At 36.4% G+C, this 19527-nt stretch overlaps 1 protein-coding gene across 3 annotated transcripts in view; it reads right to left on the minus strand.

Moving 5' to 3' along the window:
• Positions 1–19527, minus strand: part of PHKB (phosphorylase kinase regulatory subunit beta) — a 234772-nt gene that overhangs the window by 212709 nt on the left and 2536 nt on the right. The gene's annotated exons all lie outside the window — the stretch shown is intronic.

The following is a 19527-nucleotide window of genomic DNA, read 5'->3' on the forward strand; positions in this document are numbered from 1 at the left end:
TGCTACTCTGCACTATACAAGATATTTTATATCACTGTCCTATTTCATCATCTGATAAAGCTCCAAGGTTGGCATAAAATTGAGGCATAAAGAAATCATTAATTGGCAATCTGAATTTGAACACAGGGCTCTTTGAAGACAAACTGTATGTGGGCTCTTTTCCCTATACAATGAAACCTCAAAATTATGAGGTTGCTCCAAAATAATAATGTGTACATACACATATATGTATATTTTTATTTAACCCCAATTTACCATCACAGTTCATCTGAATTCTCAATTTTTATGTGTGTACGTTCTTCATAGTGACTTTTGTAAGAAACATTTTAAATGTAGAATATGAGGCAAATATGAAATAACACAACTTCATAAAAATGAAGTAAAATTTCCCTGTTCAACTTATCCAAATAAGATGCGAAAAGGCCATTCCACTATTCCCATTTTATTTTTAATAAAAAGGTATTAAGTTCTTCCAGTGACCTTTATAAAAGGAGCACAGCCTATAAAACCTATTTAAGGATATTAAATCCAGTTGATGTTTCATGTGTTGACCTTATGAATACCAATCACTCAATTAGCTATTTCATTTTCCTTCCTTATTTATAGTCTAGTAGAATACCTTGCCATAATGTACCATGAACTTGTATGATTTCTGAGGTTAGAGCTATATTCCAACAATTCTAATCTTTTAAAAAAGTTTTTGGAACTCTTCTCTATGGAAAACAATACATTCAGAAGTGAAAAAGTTGTTAAATTTTCTCAATAGTGGTTGTTTCTCTCACTGTTATAATCCCAGTGCCAACAGTGCTTGCCATATAGTAAGCACTCAATCAATATTTAATGAACAATGAAATTAATATCTTCTGATATGTAAAATTTGCCAAAACTTACTCATAATCAACTGTAATGAATGAGATGATGTGTCAGGATAGATGGAAGTTAAGACCCACTTATCAATAACCTAAGCTGTGACCATAAAGTAATTCGACTTGTTCTACTCTTCTATTCTGTTCTTCTATTGCTTATAAAGGAGAATCTAAATGAAATCATAAAAGGATATGACTAAAAAATGGCTTGATCACTAGAATAAATGTATATAGCCTTACAAGTGGGTCATTTTATGAAAGACAATGCCAATCTGGATATATAAGATTTCTCAAAAGAAACGCAGAGGTATTATTTCATATTAATACTACAAGTAAAATTTTTAAATTTCAAACTTCTAAGACTTAAATGATAGAGCTTTTGTGCAACATTAATTGAATTACACAGAGAGGAAAAAAGAACTTCACTATACACCATTCCCAATCTTTATAAGAAATATTTAACTTTATTATGTCTTCTGTTATTATAGTGATAAAAGCATGTGATACTAGACATTATGCTACATCATAAGTTATTATACACAAGTCTGAAAGACATACTTTCAAGCCATTCAGCACTTAGAAAAGTGGGACTGAACCATTTCCCTTTATCATTTACATTTTGATGAAGCCTGGTCTGTACTTCTAGTCTTGGCAAAGTTCAGAAATGCACTTAATATGAATGTTATTACCACTAATTAAAAATTGCCCTGATTGAACGCTTTGTACAAGAGGCATGAATAGAGGAAGTCTTGAATGTTAATTTAAAAAAATCATTATAAACTATAAATTAGCCAAATAAGCTTACCACAGTAACAAAAACATTCACAACCAGAATAAAAGTAGAAGTACTACTAAAAGACAGTATAGAGTTATAGATAATGAAAGCTAGTTAATTTGAAGTTTAGATAACTGGTTAAGTGAAGCAGTGCAGAGATGGCACTGTTACTTCCTACAGTATCTCCTCAGTCTTTGGTGATTTGCTCCAAGGCTTTCCAAAGAGTCTGTGTCTATGAACTGCCTTCTGTTAAGGCCCACCTTCAATAAAATCATTAACTGACTAAATATTCTTGTATGGAATCCAAGCCATATCTTTTACAAGCCAACTTTTCTCTCTTTAGAGAATAAAGTTAAACACCAAAGTTCAGTCAAGTAAAAGAGAAAGAGAGTAAAAGAGGTCTCTCTTGATTGCATCTTTTTTTTTTTTTAATATTTTTATTTATTTCTAGGAGAGAGAGAGAGAGACAGCGTGAGCATGGGAGGGTCAGAGAGAGAGGAAGTCACAGACTGAAACAGGCTCCAGGCTCTGAGCTGGCAGTCAGCACAGAGCCCGACGCGGGGCTCGAACCCACGAACCGCGAGATCATGACCCAAGCGAAAGTCGGACGCTTAACCGACTAAGCCACCCAGGTGCCCCTCTTGATTGCATCTTGATTGATGCAAGGGTGAATGCTCCATGTAGTAATTCTAAATCAGCAATTTACATAATAAATAAACTTTAAGAAATAGCAAAAAGATAACTGAGTGGAATATGAACTGTAAATGTGATATTAAAGCACCCTTGGGTTGCTATATGTAGTTTAGTGCCTATGTATTTATGCAGGAACTTTAGGAAACTAAGATAACACTTTCACTAAACCAGAGGAAAAGCATTACTTAGAGTAGAAGAGGGAGAAATGCCCCACTGAAACATAACCCTCTGCTACATAGGAGTGATGCTAACAGGTATTCAGTAAAATTTTATAACCAAAATGAATAATTATTTCTGAAGCATGACTATTCAAAGCCTAATCTTAATTTCAATAATAAATCACTACCAACCTCCAAGTCTAATCAGGGCCAATTGTCAAACATCCAAGAAAGCATGCTATCTGTGAGGAGACAAAGCAAACTTAAGACCTTTGGGAGCGAAATCAAATCTCTCATTAAGAAGTGTAGGATGAGTATTAGGCTGCCACACCCATGCTATAATGAAACTAATACAAATACATAAATCCACTTTTAACCCAAAGAGATCAAAAAGTAAAGAATAATGTAATCTCATTATTACCAGCACCAATAATAAAAATAGCAAACATTATTAGAGCATTTGCTACGTGCAAAGTACTGTTTTAAGAGGTTTATATTCATGATTTCATTCAATCCTCACAATACTATTATGTAGGTACTATTATTATTTCCATTTTAAAGATTAAAAATTTCTGAGGTTAAGTGACTTATCCAAAGTCATACCGCTAGCAAGTGAGAGAGCTAGGTCTTAAACACTGAAATATGCTTTGGGTTTTTTTTTGTTTCAGGAAAAAAAAAAAAGATGAGTATATACTTATTATTTAAAGTCTTCTCTTGAAAACTTCATTTCTAATTATGAAAATAACACAGATTCACAGCAATATATAAACTGCTTCCAAAAACATTTAAACCAAAAATATTGCTTTAACAATAATTTTGTCTGAAGCACTAAGTTGTTTTCCAAGCAGTTCTAGTGCTGATCATTTCAGTTTGTCCATGTTAATCATGTAAATAATCTGCTCCAGACATTATACCTGACACACCTGTCCTTTACCTAGATTTCACTTCCCTTTAGTTGTATTAGTTCAAGATAATTGCAGTGCACCAGAATAAAAAAGGCTCTCTTCTTTGAGTTATACACATAACAACTGATAGGCTTGATTTGAAGAGGTCTAACATGAAAACAGATTTTTCTCTACTGTATTATCTAGCATTGTATTTAAGATTTTTATAGAAATATATTTTATATCATTTTTTTATTCTGAAAAATTTTGTACTTATTTTGGATGCCAACATTGAGGAGCTAATTTCTTCCCATTTCATTTAAAAGGGTATCTTTTTATTTGGCTTCCATATTCCTAAAATTCAAATGCCAAGTTCAAATTTTTTGGTATCTTAGGTAAAGTCTATACTATGATAGGTAAAGCCAATATACATTGACCTTCTCTATGAGTGAAAAAAATAAACACGCTACTAATGACTGATATTATGATAACAATACTGTATAGATGAAAAATCTATAGGATTTCTTACATTTTCCTTTCAAGGAAAGCAATATTCAGCACATAGAGACTGCTTGCTTGAGGTTTTTAAGCTAGGGGCAAGTGTTGTTGGAGGTATGCAGTTTGGCCCTGGAGTAGCTGTCCACAAGTGAAGAAAACAATTAAGAATGCACAACTCAGGAAGTTGTTATACTCTAATGTCACTATTTTGCCTCACTTATTATATTTCTTTTTTGAATTTGAACTTTGAGCCTTTTTGGATTTGACCAGTCAGGGAAATGATTTGAGCACAAAATGTTATTACTCAAGAACAGTTAGAAAATCAATTCATCAAATTTTATTTGCCAAACATAAAGGTGAAATTAGACAAAACAGAGTGCTGACTAGTTCATTCTGTACCCAAAGTGAACTAATTCTTTTTAGTATGATTCATTCCATTTAAGTCCCCAGCACCTAGCATATATCAGGGACTAGTGACACAAAACAACAACCAATTCAGTCTGATCTAAAGGAATTCATAACCCAGAAAGGAGATGGATATATAATTACCTAGTAGCAATTCAGTGACATCAGAGCTAAAAGAAGCATGTACAAGGTGCCAAAAAACAAGTAGAGCAATTCACCGAAAACTCAGCTGCAGAGGAAAGAGGGAGTTGGAAAAAATGTAAAGAGATCATTGGAACAGAATAAAAGATTACAGGTGAAAGCTTACAGAGAAAGGCTATTTAACATAGAGGGGACCTCACTATAAAGGTGCAGAAGCAAGGAAGTGCCCCATCTGAGCGCTACAGATTAGTAGCACTACAGAGGAGAATGCGAGAGAGAGGGAAGACTGGAAAGTGTCTGGAAATCTTCCAGTGGAGGATGCTGGGCAATAGGTTCTAGGTTAGCATCTATCTTTTGGATAATGGAGAGCTTTAGACATGAGCACCATATGATCAAACCTTCAGAAAGATACTCTGTTGGCACTGTGAGGGACTGCAAGATAAGTGGTGAGCCCTTGGCCCAAGAGTCTACTTTTGGTTAAAACATTCATTCTAGAGCCTTGAATTAAAATAGTCACAGCAGGGAGGCAGAGGGGAGGGAGAATAATTAAAGAAATATTTAGTAAATAGAATAAATAAGACTGGAAAGGCTTAAATCTGATACAGGTGTTAGGTAAAACATTAATACTGCATAATGTGATATACAGGAGAAAGAGTCCAGTGATAATTCCTAGTCTCCAAACAGTTTTTATTCCTTCAAATTATGATAATTAACTTTACATCCTGCTAGGATTTTTTTATCCTTATGGTTATTGTGCAAATGATTATTATCAAAGCTACAAGCCCATTGAGAATTGGGATTAAGTGGGTATAACAAATTAATTGAGCTTCATTATGTATTTCCATGAAAACAAGATAACATGACCAAACACAAGATCTCTGAACTGACAGAAACAATAAACACTGATAGATTCCACATGGTGGGGGGCATTAAAAGATGGCAGCATAGGAAGATCCTAAAATCACCTCCAACCATGGACACACCAAATCTGTAATTGCATATAGAATACTTTCCCAGAAAACTAGCTGAACAGCTGCTCAAAAACAAAGAATACAAGGTCCACAACCAGGTAGATGGGAGAGGCAGAGACATGGTCTCACCAAAATTACCACCCCTAGTGCAATGACCCAAAACCAGAAGGAGGAATTTCAAAAATACAGAGCTTCTCCCTGAGGAGAAAAGCATTTGTGCCCCATATCAGGACCCCAACCGTTAGGACCTAACACCAGAGAGATAAGCCCTCCAAATGTCTGACTTTGAAAACAAGAGAGTTTATGTCTAGGAGACCCAGAGATGCAGGGAAATAAGATTCCAGTAATAGAGTGCTCCCTCAGACTTACTCACCCTATGATCTAGCATGAAACTAAGTTTGACAAGTGCCTATACTGTATGTGGAGATTCATTTGTTAATCTTAAGATGTCTGACAAAGGAGTGGGGCCTGTTGGGACTCTCTAGGGATGAAGGTAATGATGGGGGTCATTTCAGGACTCCCCCTTTACCTTGCCAGTACCAGTGCTAGCAAGCACCATTCCTAAGCTCTCCCTCTATCTTGCTAAAGCTGGTAGACGTGCACAGTAACAGCACTGTGCCATTGCTCCAGTTAAGTTGCCCCAGTGCCCGACACCTGAGACAACTCCCTTGCTAAAGAGAGCAGGTGCACGTTGGGCCTGTATTCTCACACTGTGTCAGTAGAGCTCCCAAATGTGTGCTGGCCCTATGGTCTCCTGTTGCCTTGCTACAACTTGCAGGAGCACCCTGGCCCCGCACTCTCCTGCTGTCTCACTACAGTTGGATGCCACATTCCAGCCCTGGACTATTCTGCTACCTTGACAAAGCCAGGAGGCACACGCAGTCCACAAAGGAGAAAGAGGACCACATATAGTGCTTGCATTTCTGGGCCCCACGGGACTGAAACTATTGGAAAATAGTTCTTATCATGCAGAAACCCAAAGGGCGCTACAGAGACAACAGACTGAAACACATCCCAATTGTTTCCATGTAAATGGTCTATTTACTGGTCTTGGAGCTTAAGCCTGAGGGGCAAGTGTAAGGTTTCCAACACATACAGAGACTATGGAGGTGATTCCAGGAAATACAGGCTGGGGAAAACTATCTTTTCTTACTTCCTTGGCTTCACCACAACTCATACATTTGTCTGGGGCCCCCAGTTTTGCAACTGTTGCCCAGGAACACATCTGGATACCCAGGACAAGAAGCTAGATAGGTCTACAACTGCATCCCCCACAAGAAATATATTTGCATTCTTTAAAGGTTGCTGCCTGAGAGTCTGCCACCCATTCAGCCTGAATCTAGTGCTGACTGAGATCCCTCCCTTTGGAATACTGACAAGTCTTGCATACCCCAACAACTGCAACCTGTCAAGAATAAATTAGACTGCTTAGACAATCACCTTGCCTAAGAGCTAGGGCAAGGTTGAACCATAAGTTTTATCTATGTGAGGTAAGTAACTAGTTCAGTGCTGGGAGAAGTAGCTATTTCACCTAATACAAGTGAGAAACAAACAGAGAGAGTCAAGAAAAATGAGAAAATAAAGGAATATGTTCCACACAAAACAAGATGAAACCTCAGTAAAAAAACTTAATGAAACAAAGATAAGTAATTTATCTGATAAAGAGTGCAAAGTAATGATCTCAGGAGAAGAATGGATGTATAGAGAAAGAATTTCAATACATAGGAAATATAGAAACTATATATATCGATACTATCCAAAGCAATATGTTCAATGAGATCCCTATCAAAATAACACCAGCATTCTTCACAGAACTAGAACAAACAATCCTAAAATTTGTATAGAACCAGAACAGCCCCCAAGTAGCCAATTTCAGAACAATCCTGAAAAAGAAAACCAAAGCTGGAACCATCACAACCCTGGAATTCAAGTTACATTACAAAGCTGTAATCACCAAGACAGTATGGTACAGGCACAAAAAAAGACACATAGATCAATGGAACAGAATAAAGAACCCAGAAATGGACCCGCAAAGTATGGCCAATTAATCTTTGACAAAGCAGGAAACAATATCCAATGGAATAAAGACAGTCTCTTCAGCAAATGGTGATGGGAAAACTGGACAAGAACATGCAGAAAAATTAACCTGGACCACTTTCTTATACCATACACAAAAATAAACTCAAAATGGATAGAATGCATTTAAACATAACTTGCTATTAACTAAAAATAGACTGTTGTATATACAATTATATGTGAGCTTCATAGTAAACACACACACACACACACACACACACACACACACACAACCATGGTAGACATATAAAACCTAGTGAAAAAAGGAATATAAACATAACACTAAAGAAAGTTATCAAACGACAAATGAAGAAATCAAGAGAAGAAAATAGGAAAAGAGAAGAACTAAAAAACAGCCAAAGATCAATTAACACAGGGGCAGTAAGTATATACCTATCAATAATTTTAAATATAAATGGCCTAAATACTCCAATCAAAAGACACAGGTGTGAACGAATGGATAAAAAAAAAAAAACAAGACCCATCTATCTGTATGACATGTACAAGGGATTAACCTCAGATAAGGACATAACAGATCAGAAGTGAAGGGATGGAAAAAGATGTTTCATGCAAATGGAAAACAAAGAAAGCTGAGGGGCGGCTGGGTGGCTCAGTGGGTTCAGCATCAGTTTCAGCTCAGGTCATGATCTCATAGCTTATAGGTTAGAGTCCCACATTGGGCTCTGTGCTGACATCTCAGAGCCTGGAGCCTGCTTCATATTCTGTGCTGCCTCTCTCTCTGCCCCTCCTCAGCTAATGCTCTGTCTTTATCTCAAAAGTAAATAAACATTAAAAAAAAAAAAAAACAAAGCTGAGGTAGTTACACTTATATCTGACAAAATACTTTATAACAAGTCCATAATAAAAGACAAAGATGGCCATTACATAATGCTAAGGGGATTAATCCAGCAAGAGATAAAACATTTGTAAATATGTATGCACCCAACACAGAAATACCTAAATATATAAAGCAGAAGCTATCATACCTAAACTAAGAAATTGACTGCCAATATAATATCAGGGAACATCAGTACCTCCACTTACATCAATAGACAGATTCTCCAGATCACATGGAACATTTTCCAGAATTAATCATGTGTTGGGTCACAAAAACAAGTGTCAATAAATTTAAGTATACTCATATCATATGAAGCATCTTTTCTAAACATAATGATATGAAACTACAACTCCATTACAAGAAGAAAACTGAAAAATATCACAAATATGTGATGAATAAACAACATGCTAAAAACAACAAATGGGTCAACACAGAAATCAGAAGAGAAAATTAAAAAAATACCTTGAAAGAAATAAAAATGGAAGTACAACATACCAAATCAATAGAGGTTGCAAAAGCAGTTCTAAAAAGTTCATAATGATTAAGGCTTGCCTCAAAAACCAAGAAAAATCTCAAATAAACAATCTTACTTTATACCTAAAGGAATTAGGAAAAGAACAAACAAAGCCGAAAGTTAGTAAAAAGAAGATAATTAAGAGCAGAAATAAATGAAATAAAGTTTTAAAAAGAATAGAAAAGATCAATGAAACTAGGAGCTTCTTCTTTGAAAAAATAAATAAAATTAACCAACTTTTAGCTAGACTCGGTAAGGAAAAAAGAGTTCAAATAAAATCAAATAAAAGAGAAGTTACAACTGTTATCAGAGAAATACAAATGATTGTAAGCAACTACTATTACTAATTACATGGCAACAAATGGGACAACTTAGAAGAAATGGATAATTCCTAGAAACACAATCTTCCAACATAGAATCGTGAACAAATAGAAGATGCGATTAGAACAATGACTAGTAGTTAGACTGAATCAATAATCAAAAACCTCCCAACAAACAAATGTCCAGGACCAGAAGGCTTCAGAGGTGAAGTCTACCAAACATTTAAAGAAGAGTTAATACCTCTTCTTCTCAAATGATTCAAAGAAATAGAAGATGAAGGAAAGCTTCAAAATTCATTCTTTGAGGCCAGCATTATCCTGATAATTAAACCAGACAAAAACACTACAAAATAAAGAAAACCACAGGCCAATATATCTGATGAACATAGATCTAAAACTCCTCAACAATTTCAAGATGAAGTCACCTAACCAATCTATATACCAAAATGGTCAAAACCTAACTGTGCTGACTATTTTGAAATCACTTGGCCATAGGATATCCTATTGTTCAAAACTTATTAAATACATTGTTTTTACTTAAGGAGAGAAAACATAGTAAGGCCACCTACATTAAGATAGCAAGGTCAACGGTCAAATTATATACACACATCTCACACACACACACACATGAGTTAGCTGAGACATGCCAAAATTTCATTATATCAGTAAATACATCAGTAAATCATAATATATCATATCAGTAAATTATATAAATACATTTAAAATAAAAGTTCGTAGTACATTTACAGGTTTATTTCTTCACTCTTAATTTCTGAAGAATTAGATTTGCACAACTGCTATTAGGTTATAGACAAAAATTCATGAAAGAAATATATTCAGAAGACAGAAAAGAAAGAAGAAAAGAAAAAAAATGAGACTGAAATCCTCAAAAATCAAAAGCTGTTAGAAGTTCAGATGTAAATTACATAAACAATTAACTGTAAATAACATAAACAGTCCTATAAGCTGAAAACTTCATGGAAAAAAAAGTCCACCGATTATAGCCACAGCAAGCCAAGGGCATATTTTTGACAAATGATATTTTAGAACTAGAAGCAACTATCGGGTATTTATGATCAAGCTTTAAAAATTAATGTAAACAAAGAAAAATAATTTAAATATACAGAAAATTCTTCACTGATTCAAGTGTAAAAGAAAGATAGAAATGCAAAAGGAACATCAGAAACACCTGATATGAGTATGTTTTCAAAACATACCAGGAACAAACACATATATGATAAAATACAGTCTAAAGCTCAACTGCCCAATCCTGAACCCTATGTCTGTCCCTGTCAGAATACCTTCAGAACTTTAGCAATAAGACTCAGTCTATTATCCAAAAACATCATGGCCGTTCATCTCCATGAGTAGGACCTATATATTTGCAAAAATTCAGTCCGATCCATAAGATCTGAATCTTAAATGACCAAAAAAGGCGGCCATGGAAATGCTGTGAGTTTACTGATTTATTATTGCTTTATTAGCAAATATAACAATAAGCTTTTAAAATTCTTATATAACAAAGTAAAAACTAACAACGTATATTTTTAAAGACTAGCAAGAACACATAAGACATACACTAGAACCTATGAAAATAGCCAATTTCAACTAAAGACTTAAAATTCCAACTGTGGTTTATGGAAATCACATAATGTGGCACATCTGCACACCTGTAAAAACAACTTCCTCAGGAAATTGGTGAAATATTAACTGAAAGAGAAGAAAGTTGAGAAATTAACTGAAAAATGAAGAATAATTCTTTTTAAAGGACTAAGATGTCATCATATCATTGTTGGTAAAAAAGTAACTAATAAAATCCATAGGGAAAAAAGGAACAAAATGGAAAACAAGAACAATTTTTTTCATGTTTTAAAAATCTCTTCTGGAGTACCTGGGTGGCTCAGTCAGTTAAGTATCCAACTTCAGTTCAGGTCATGATCTCAAGGTTTATAAGTCCAAGCCCCGCATCAGGCTCTGTGCTGACAGCTTGGAGCCTGGAGCCGTTTTTGGATTCTGTGTCTCCCTCTCTCTCTGCTCCTCCCCTACTTATGCTCTGTCTCTCTTTCTCTCTCTCAAAATTAAATAAACATTTAAAAAAATTTAAGTGTTTACCAGTAAAAATATATTTATGTATCTGCCACGAACCCAGTATCTTTCAAAGGATAAATTAAACCTTTTTATCCTTACCAAGAAAAGATATAGCAGAACCCCGCACAATTTTGTGGATTATTTTTCAGAGATGGAATGGCCTATTTGTCAGTTTAAAATATGAACAGAGATGGGGTGCCTGAGTGGCTCAGTCAGTTGGGTGTCCGACATCAGCTCTGGTCATGATCTCGTGGTTCGTGGGTTCAAGCCCTGCAACAGGCTCAGTGCTGACAGCTCAAAACCTGGAGCCTGCTTCGGATTCTGTCTCTCTCTCTCTCTCTGCCCTCCCCTGTCCATGCTTTGTCTCTCTCCCTCTCTCAAAAATAAATATACATTAAAAAAATTTTAAATATGGACAGAGATTGTAAAGACAGGATATTTTCTGTCAAGTTGGACTTCCTTCTAAAATCAGCCTGTTGGGGCACCTGGGTGGCTCAGTCAGTTAAGTGTCTGACTTCAGCTCAGCTCATGATCTCCTGGTTCATGGGTTCAAGCACCAGACTGGGCTCTATGCTGACAGCTCAGAGCCTGGAGCCTGCTTCGGATTCTGTGTCTCCCTCTCTCTCTCTGCCCTCTCCTGGCTCACTCTCTGTCTCTCTGTCTCTCTCTCTCTTAAAAATTAATAAACATTCAAAAACATTTAATTAATTAATTAAAAAAAAGTCTGTTGAGTCAAAAATTATGTAATAAATGGCAAATGGCTTCTAATGTATAATCAAGGTGGCCACAGTTTCTGAATCTAGACTGATGACAGAGTCAATATCTGTGCTTTCATCACCTAACATGGACTAAGTAACCCACATACCTGGCACTGTGGCCTGCGCTATGTGTCAAGCAGAGATAGACATATAATACATGGCTCTCTCATCACCTTCACCCACTCTCTCTCTTTTATAAAGATCTATTTGGATCTTTATAAAATGTTACTCAGTCTTACCTCCATATTACTTCAAATTTTCAATAGCTTTCCCTCTCATTTACAATAAAATTCAAATATCTTCAAGGCTTCCGATGCTCTGCCCCTCCCAGCCATCTTCTCTCTTCTATTCCTGTCATTCACAATGCTCTGTCCTTTGATCTTCTCAGTAGTAGTCAAATGTCCATCTCTATCAACCTCCAAGATCCTAGCCTAGACCCCTCCTAACTTCTCACTTAACTCCTATTTTCTTCTTCAGCTCAAATGTCACCTCCAGAGAAACCTTCACTAATGTGCCACACTAATGCTGCAGGAGATGGGGAGCTGATGAGTGGTGTACAGCAAAAGAGTAATGATTAATTCTTTTTTTTTACAAAAATCATCCAGACAGGAATTTGTAGAATGGACTGGCTAGAGGTGGTATGATTGGAGATGATGGCTATAGGCAGTGAAGTTACGTAGGAAACAACTAGAAGAGTCTCAGAGAGACAGAGATTGTATGTATATACAAACACTAAAGTTATCTTGGTTCTGCATAAAGTTCCATCAGGCTATGAGCTCTCTAAGACCAGTATTTTTTTTTTTTTTTTTTACAAATAGTTTATTGTCAAATTAGTTTTTACATAACACTCAGTGCTCATCCCCAAAGTGCCCTCCTTCATGCCCATCCCCCCCTCCCCCCCACATCCATCAGTCCTCAGTTTTTGTCAGCATTCAAGAGTCTCTCATGGTTTGCCTCTCTCCCTTTCCCCCACCATTTCCGCCCTTCTTCTCCCCCTTGGTCCTCTGTCAAGTTCCTCCTAATCCTCCTATACGTGCAAACATATGGTATTTGTCCTTCTCTGCCTGACTTATTTCGCTCAGCATAACACCCTCAAGGTCCATCCATGTTGCTACACATGGCCAGATTTCATTGTTTCTCATTGCCATGTAGTATTCCATCGTATAGATAAACCACATCTTCTTGATCCATTCGTCTGTTGATGGACACTTAGGCTCTTTCCATGTTTTAGCTATTGTGGAGAGTGCTGCTATGAACATTGGGGTACATGTGCTCCTATGCCTCAGCATTTCTGTATCCCTTGGGTAAATTCCTAGCAGTGCTATTGCTGGGTCATAAGGGAGTTCTATTGTTAGTTTCCTGAGGAACCTCCACACTGTTTTCCAGAGGGGCTGTACCAGATTACATTCCCACCAACAGTGCAGGAGGGTGCCCGTTTCTCCACATCCTCGCCAGCATCTAGAGTTCTCTGATTTGCTCATTTTAGCCACTCTGACTGGCGTGAGGTGGTATCTCAGTGTGGTTTTGATTTGTATTTCCCTGATGAGGAGGGATGCTGAGCATCGTTTCATGTATCTGTTGGCCATCTGGATGTCCTCTTTGGAGAAGTGTCTGTTCATGTCTAAGACCAGTATTATATATTACAAACTTCCTATGACATTAGAGAGACCCCATAAACATTAGTTAATTTGAAATGAGTGTAAGAAAAGCAGTGAACATAACCAAGATACAAACAATAATCACTGCAACTGATTTATCAAACACTTAGGCATTGTGCATAATAGAGGAGGGAAGGTAGCAGTGGTTAGGAGCAATGGCTCTGCCAGAGTTTATACTATATGTGAGTTTACTTCTCTGTGTATTGATTTTTTTCAAAAGATAGTAATAGCACCTATGTCAAAGGATTGTTGTGAGCTTTAAATGTAAAGCACTGAAAAGAACACTGCTTGTCACATATTAAGTCCCTAATAAAAATAAGCTACTGAAATAGTCACTGCTGTCCCCAACATCATAATCGTTGTTATTATTAGTACCACTACTACAATCACCAAGTACTTCACAGACATTTCATCTTCACTAAAGAACCTAGAAAGGATATACTATTTTCTCTACTACACAATAAGGGAAAGTAGATACAAAATCAGTTTACACAGTTTATAAGCATCATACTGGGATCTGAGCCTAGTAGTAAGTCTATCTATAGTTTATATATTAAACACATTATGACATTGTCTCTCAAAAGGGGCAGGAGAGACTCAGGTGTGATAAGTAATACAATTTTCTAAGCCATATGATTTAATGAGCATTTATTATACTCTAAGAGCTCTTCTAGGCTCTGGAGCATACAAGAGAGAATAAAACAGGTGAAGTCTCTTCTCTCATATGAGACAGGCAAGATCAGAGAAAAAATATCAAATAGTGAGAAGCCCACTACAGAGATTTAGAATTAAGAGTGATGTGTCTGGGGGCTACTTAGATTGGACAGGCAGAAAAGGCCTTTCTCAGGAGTCTTAAATTTAAGATGAAAACCTTGAGGCGCCTGGGTGGCTCAGTCAGTTACAACGTCCGACTTTAGCTCAGGTCATGATCTCACAGTGGTGAGTTTGAGCCCCACATCGGGCTCTGTGCTGACAGCTAGCTCAGAGGTTGGAACCTGCTTCAGATTCTGTATCTCCCTCTCTCTCTGACCCTCCCCTGCTCATGCTGTGTTTCTCTATCTCTCTCAGAAATAAATAAAAACATTAAAACATTTTTTAAATAAACAAACATTAAAAAAATTAAAAAAGAAAGAATGAGAACCTAAAAGACAACCAAAAGGGACAAGCACAAGGTATCAAACAACAGGATAGAGAACTTTCCAAACAGAGGAAATAGCTAATACAGAGAGCCTAAGTGAAACAAAATTGTGTCTTAAGCAAACAAAGCAAGCCAACATGGCTGAAGAGCAGTGGGGGAGGAATGGAGTATTCCATGAGAAGATTACAGAGGCAGGCAACCGCCAGGTACCCTGGGGTCACTCAAAGGAAGGGACTGTGGATTTTATGCTTAAAGGTAATAAATGATGACATGAAAGTGACATGATCTTACTTTTATGTTTAGAAGAATCTACACTGCTGGATGGAAAACACTGTAGTAAGACAAAAATGTGAATTCTTTCCAAGCTATTTCAGCAGTTTAGATGAAAGTGGCTTAAACTAGGGAGGCAGGAGTATAGGTGGAGAAAAATAGATTCTGGTATACATTTCTAGAAATTGAATACAAAGGATTTACAAATGAACTGAATAAAAAAGATGAAGGAAAAAGGAATAACCTTTGTATTTTTAGCTTGAACAGCTAGAAGAATAATGGTTTAGTTTACTGAGAAAAACAAGATTAGGGGAGGTACAAGTTTGGGTTAGGAACAGGAGTTAGAAATAAGAGTACAGTTTTGGTCAGATTTCATTTGAGAGTCCCATCATATACCCATTTGGAAATGTTCAGCAGGCACCTGGATCAAAATCAGGAATTCTGGAAGTCCCTCATAACCCTTTTCTTGCTTCGTTAGAAGACTGAAGATACAGGGGTGCCTGGGTGGCTCAGTCGGTTAAGCGTCCGGCTTTGGCTCAGGTCATGATCTCGCGGTTCGTGGGTTCAAGCCCCGTGTCAGGCACTGTGCTGGCAGCTAGCTCAGAGCCTGGAGACTGTTTCAGATTCTGTATCTCCCTCTCTCCTCTGACCCCCCCTCTGTTCATGCTCTCTCTCTCTCAGAAATAAATAAAACATTAAAAATTTTTTAAAAAAAGACTGAAGATACAGAAAATATCAAGAGGAAAATTGATTTTAGAATGCACAATGTGAGTATTCTGTAACAATCTAAAACAGTGAGACAAGACCTTGTACTCCTCATGAAACTATTTCACTTACAGAATCTAAAGCATCATCTCTGCTGAGGATAATAATACAGAAAGAAAGTAAGCTTTAAGGTCAATGAGATTCATGCCAAGAGAGTTAAGCCATATCATATGGCCTCTATTTCTTAAATCTTGTAAGATTATAGGGCAGGACCTATTAAGAAGAGATCAGAGCCCCCAGCAGGATACAATTTACAAGTGTTTCTACAAGTTCCATCCTAGTTGAAGGGAATCCATTGCATACCCAATAGAAGACAAAAATAAACCCTAACTGTACATAAAATAATGACTGTTCTCCCTGCTGGCGGACAGGAGTTTCCATGGAAACTATCACAAAGAATTTCTTTAGATTTGTGATTATTGACAAAAACAAAATAGAGTCAAATGAGAACTAGATTTTGGGTAATTTGATTCAAGCTAATTGTCTTTTAGTATGACAAGTTTCCTTAATCAAATGGCTACTTAGAGAGTAGATATCAAAATGAGAGAAAAGAGACAAGCAACCTTATTTCTTTCTGTATAAGTCTTACTCTTAAATACCTATCAGCAATATTGTAAAAGACTATGTTGGGGAAGATAAGAACTAAAATTTATTGGGGAACCCCAGTCGGTTGAGTGTCCCACTTCAGTTCAGGCCATGATCTCACCATCTGTGAGTTCGAGCCCTACGTCGGTCTCTGTGCTGACAGCTCAGAGCTTGGAGCCTGCTTCTGATTCTGTGTCTCCCCTTCTCTCTGCCCTTCTCCCACTAGAACTCTCTCTCTTTCTCTCAAAAATAAATAAACATTAAAATATATTTTAAAAAAAAAACTAAAATTCATTGGGCACCTACTAAATATCAAGTGCTTTGCATATAACATTTTATTTGTCTTCACAATACTCCTTTCAGGTAGGTTTTATTATACTTAAGTTTTATAGAGGAAGAAGCCAGTTCTCAAAGATGTAGAGTAACTTGTTCAAGATCAAATAGATGGTAAACAACAGAGCCAGGAGGAGATTCAGGTTTAGCTGAACACAAAATGTATACTCTTTCCTTAGGCTTTGAAAAGGGGCTAAAACCCACAATGGTCCAGGAGCCCAAGCCTATGGTCTCTTTAAGCCATAAGACTCTTATTGATTAACTGACTATTAAACTTATTGATTAACTGACTATTAAATTAGGCTGAAAACAAGGCTATTATATAATGTGTAAAAAGAAGACAGTGTTAGATGTGTAAAATAAAGGGTTCAGTTATGCATTGAATATACAATAAAACTTTACCAGGTATTCACATGTCATCAAATCAAATTAATAAAAAGGAAATTAAACAAAGAACCCAAAAAGAAATAAGTAAAGGAAAGAAGTAGACGCTAATAAATTTAAGAAGCCAAGATAGAGATATGATACTTCATTTTAAGGAGTAACTTTTAAAATTATCATTTAAGAATAAAAGTAAAAATGCCAAGACATTTCTTAGCTTATAACAATTAACAGAAATAATTTAACTGCAATACCCATGTGACTGCTATTGCTGCCTAGCTCTGTTAACCTAACATACTGTGTAACTGTAGTAGTCACATGAAAACTGGAGGCAATCTGAGGTACTGCCTGCTACACTCCTTCCCTAATTAGTCAACTTATTTTTGTTATGGAATTTGCCTATAAATTCATTGTCTTGTACATTTTACTCCAAGATTCTTTAAAGAGAAGCATGGACTCCACATATCTCTTTAGATTTGAGCAGTCAAAACAAAAGAAATTCAACCAAAGCACATACTGACACATTAGCAGTCAGAGCACTATTTAACAAGCATGCACACAATGCAGGACACACACTAAATCCAGTGAAGAGCAGAAAGCAAGACAAAATAGTAGAAATAAATCCAAGAGGAATAAAGAGGGTTACAATGCATAAAACAATCTAGGTACACTAGAAGTTAATTTTCTAAAATCAAGGTACTAGCTTCCATTTTTGCTAATACTGGATAGTGTCTAGCCAAAAGTACCAGGGAAAAGCTCAGCTGTCAACCGAGAACATCCTTTTAAATAACTGTTAAGTGAAATCATTCCTTAAAATACTCTCCTACAATAATAATGTCCAAAGAATTATAACAGAAGAAAACAAATCAATTTCAATGCAATATATCTCAATTAGTAAATAAACTATAAATGCAAACCACTCTATGTATTCATTTTAACAGATAAAAGATTTAAGGACTTTTTAGAGTCATTACTAAGTTTTGGTTAGAGGGACGCCCCCCAAAACGGTGTACGTGTTGAAAGCAATTTATAAGAAATCAGTTCCTTAAGATGGCTTAAGACTATGAAGTTTGGTATATTTCTATTTTGTTTCTTCGTGCATTCTGTTTCAACTTAATAAGATGTTACTGGAAACGCTTCTTGTGTATGCCTTCAAATACTCTATATAATGTTAAAGTACAGTTCTTAGGTTTTGAAATTTTCAGGACTGCTGATGCATAAAAGCATAGCTTTAGTATTCTATTTCCCTATAACTGTTAGATGACTTTGCTAGTGCTGGAAACCCACCAAGCCCTTATTAGGAAAGGCAAGATGGAAAACAGAGTCTGGTGCTTAAAATACAGTAAACACAGTTCAAAGATATATGTCCTCTTACTCTCTCTTAGTTCAAAGATTAAATCAGAAATCAATCGGCAATGTTAGATATACTATTTTGTTATTTAGCAGATGACAACTGAAGACAAGGATCATTTTTGTCCTTTAACAAAAGCTTTCCTTTCTATATAATTGTGATTCTTCTTTAAGCTCTTTCCTACTTCATGATTTTCCTCTTCAATCTTGCCAAAACAGGATTTAAATCTAAATGGAAATAAAGGGGGAACCACTGTCAAGATTTACACTGGCTCATCCCACTTTTACCTGTTAATGAGTCCTGAGGCTTAAAATGACATAAAGCAGCCTCTTGCCAACAGGTTTCTCCCAGAATGTTCATGCAATGAACAGGTTTTAAATGGTCAAAGTGGGTCACAACCTACAGAAAAAAGCCTTAAAGACTAGTCTTCACTTTAGCTCTATGGCCACTAAACAAAGGCCTTTTCTTCCTCTCTAAAGGAAGACTAGACACATCAAAAGACCTGAGTTCCTAACAAGAATACAAACGTAGTCTCTCTTGGATGCATGAAACTTCCTTGAAATTGTTTTCAAAATCCTGGGCACTCAGCAGGGGAGCAATCAGCTTTCATCCAGCTTGCAAAGGGTCTCATTAACATGACAGTCCAAGTGACAGTCTAAGAGCCATTGTGCAAACGTCGCTGCCAGCCCTTATACCAAAAAGCCATGGGGTGGAAGGCAAAGCAATGGCCTTGAAACCCCCCAGTTTGGAGACCTGGGGCAAACTGCTTCACCTTTGTGTGCTTCTATTTCCTATCTATGAAATTGTATATAAAAATACCTCTTTCACAGGGAGTTGATAAAAAGTAAATAATTGTAACACTTTCCAAAAACTGCTAATTTATAAAAGTTATCTCCATGATGCAAAAAGACAACAATCACTTTCAGAAGCTGTCTAAGTGCCCATTTTACAACTGAGGTCCCAGGTACTAGGGAATTAGCCCTGGTCAAACAGAGCTGATGTAAGGACAGAGTCTCCACTTTGCACTTTTCATGCCCTACACAACACCACTACAGGTCATA

This window comes from Hyaena hyaena, unplaced genomic scaffold (assembly GCF_003009895.1).
Source record: "Hyaena hyaena isolate Hyena2069 unplaced genomic scaffold, ASM300989v1 scaffold_7, whole genome shotgun sequence".
NCBI classification, from domain to species: domain Eukaryota; kingdom Metazoa; phylum Chordata; class Mammalia; order Carnivora; family Hyaenidae; genus Hyaena; species Hyaena hyaena.